This window comes from Sinohyriopsis cumingii, chromosome 12 (assembly GCF_028554795.1).
Source record: "Sinohyriopsis cumingii isolate HCF-2022 chromosome 12, ASM2855479v2, whole genome shotgun sequence".
Taxonomy (NCBI): domain Eukaryota; kingdom Metazoa; phylum Mollusca; class Bivalvia; order Unionida; family Unionidae; genus Sinohyriopsis; species Sinohyriopsis cumingii.
Genome location: NC_142972.1, coordinates 50,784,394 through 50,787,789, shown reverse-complemented (window position 1 = coordinate 50,787,789; position 3,396 = coordinate 50,784,394).

The window sequence follows — 3,396 nt, the reverse complement described above, 5'->3', positions numbered from 1 at the left end:
AGACCTTCTCACTACTACAAATGACCAATATAATGATAATATATCACTGAATGCTTAATCTTCAAAAATTTCAGGGACTACCTGAAATAAAACAAGGTCATTATCTTATTGCATAAACTAAATTCCATTTCAGAAATGTTATCAGCAATTAACAATCTGAAACCTGGAATCTACCAGAACAGGTTGAACTTGTTAGTATATTGCACTAGAAGAACTACAACACAATTATTTCCGTTAGCCCGATTCCAAGTATACAGAAGATTCTAATTTTTTTGTTTTTTAGATTTTGAACTTGTACTGATCAGTCTCAGTTGTGGTCTGTATTATTTCCTTTAATCTATTTTTGTATTTTACAAGACGTTGTGTAGAGCTTCAAACGGTATTCCATTCTCAATAAGGTCTGAAACATATAATTAGCAAGACACACGGGACTTTAAACTACTTAATAGCACCATTACACCCTGTCTGGATGAGTTTTAGTCGGTAAGTTTTGAACACTTTATTTTCGCATTGAAAGGTATTAGTATAAGTGATATTTCTTTGGGCATCATCTCTGTCTGACCAGTACAAATCTGCGATCAGTTTCATGTCCATGTTCACAATATAGCATAAGTACACGGCCATTCGCCTTGACGACCTAAACTAATTCATCACACTATTCTTCGAAGAGATGTGGTATATCATTACACTCATGGTTCGACAAACCCATTGACTTTGGCCTAAAACAACTGAGTTTGAAAAAGATCCGAGTACAGAGATGAAACAGTAACGTGGTCTCCAAAAGAATGTCTTGGTGCGCAGTTAATAAGTTGGACAGCATTTGCACCACTGTAGTCCGTATCAATAGGCACCATTGTTTCGGACAGGGGAAGGTTGTTATCCATCATTGCAAATCCATTGCTAATTCTATTATGATCATTCATTTAAGCTGTCGTCTGGTTTCTGTTAGAGAAACGTATATTAATCGTTAAAAGGCACGGCGAAATCTGCGTGTTTGACTCAGTCAACATCAAGACGAACTTAAATGATCTTATAGGACAAATGAAAGCTTATAATTGACGAGCATAAAAATACGCCGTTCTCAGTACGTCTATCTCAAAAATCGCATACGGCCTAACGCACAAAATACGTTCACTTCTGTACTAATCAACCAAGTTAAGAGAAACAAGCTGCCAGAGGAAGACTTGAAGCTCGCAAGGACGTCATAAAACATCTCGTTGGAAATTCGTTAAAGTCTGTGTGAGGTTAGTTAAAATGACAACAACGACACAACCGTTGGAGTAAAAGCTTTCTGAATCGTGGCCTATCCACAGCGAGTGGGTTTGCAGTAATGGGTGTACAAAAATGAAGTGCTAAATAAGTCTGTTGTTTTCGCTTACTTTTTTAACACGTTTGAACATGGTACCTGACCCAGGCACCGCGTTCCTAATGGATGTGGCCTGCAATCTCTCAACAGAAAGTTGTAAACTAACACTAATATGTTCGCTTCGGCGAGCTGGCTTTCATTAGAATATACAATATGAACAATAATTATGATTGCCACTTGAACGTCTCCAAAAGGCACGAAGACATAAATAAGAAAGCATCCGGTGCAGAATTTAGCACTGTCATACTACAATCCCTCTAAAATGGCATTATAAACCAACTAAATATATAAAGATTTCACAATCTGTCCAGGGCTCAAGGTGTCTGAAAGGGTATTTCGCTTCTACTTCCAACTGAAAAGACTAATACATGTGTACGTGGATGATGTAACCATTAGAATCAAACTATTGTTGCATTGTATATCTTGCTATTTGGTCATTTAATACTCAACAGTGTCGGACATGTTAAATGAGATCACTAGATCTACATTCAAATTTGCACAAGGTTTCATATATAAAGCAATTGAAGATCATATACAACTAGCGCTATCTGTACCATTCTAGTTTATACCCAGTGGTTTTTATGCATGTATAAATCTTGAAGAAAACTATTTATAAATATAAATTGATCCCTAATATGTACATTAGGAGAATTAAGTACTTATATAAATTGACATATAGTATCTAAGTTATGTAACAAAGTGTAGCAAATGAAACTGACACGATTCTAACCATAGTGATGTACTACTTAACGTTGTCATTGTAACATGTCATTACCATGCATTTCAGTCAACAATGTGCATCACCTATACCAGTATAGTATATTTTGCGTCTGCTTATTCCGTTGTAAATACAATAATAATTATAGGTATTTTCCGTGTTATGAGAAATGCTGCAAAGTCGTCTAATAATAATAATAATAATAATACCAATACTTTGAAACCATTAAGGAAAAGGAATACTGCACAAAAGAAAAACTGGAAGAAACTAACGAGCATGTACAGTAGGTTAAGCAGAAGTCGGTAAAGTGAAAGCCCCTTTCTAATTTTGCAGGATGCAATATTGTTGCATTAATGATTTGGTGATAATTGCGTGGGGGAGGTGATAGGGGACGCATCAGTTTTACACAATTAATGGTATTTCGAGGAACACGACACAGTGTCCTGCTGAAATGAAATGATTGATGAGTTTTGTTTTCACTGGTTTCTAATATGCCTTTGAAATCTAAAGTTAGTCGTAGCAAAATATTTGAATGGTAGAAATCTTGCATATCAGGATATAAATGCTGAATCATCCCTACCTTTGATCACCATTGTAAGAAAAACCCCAACAGGTTCGTTGGTTAAAGTAGAAGTCTCGGGCATTTTTTATAGATAAGCCAGCGTCTCAGGGCAAACTATCCTACACATCCGATATGGTCAGTTGTCTTGAAAGACATAAAGATTTTGACTGTCTTTAATTTTTATCTGATCTGACTACTTCAATAGATGGGGTTATCATTTTCTTTCTTTTTTGTATTTATTTTAATCAACATAAGTTGTCACATCTAACTTGTTTCCCTACTTCACCAGCGGACCTGGTGTATGGGAAATTACCTTTAATTAGTCTGCATCCTGATCTTTGCATGCGTTTCCTTGCTTAGACACAATACACTCTCATATTCACACACATACACGTATATTCACAAATATTTTTAACACAAATAATCACACGCTTCCATTCACAAAGGTGCTTTAAATAGCCTGTTTGTTGATGTGAAAGTAAAGAAAAGGTAAGAAATCATGTGCCCAAAAGGTTGACAATAGGGTCCATTTGTATAGCCACCTCTTCCGCTAATCGCTTTCGCACATTTTTTCAAGCCTTTTATATGATAAAATATTTTTATAATATGTAACTTTTGGAGTATTTTATGGACAACGAGATCTCTATATACCATATTTACAAGCGAATTTAGTACCTTAGTATAATCGTCGAAAATTTATTTCCTAAAAAGATATCTTTCATATAACTCTAAAATTTAGATCGTAAGATT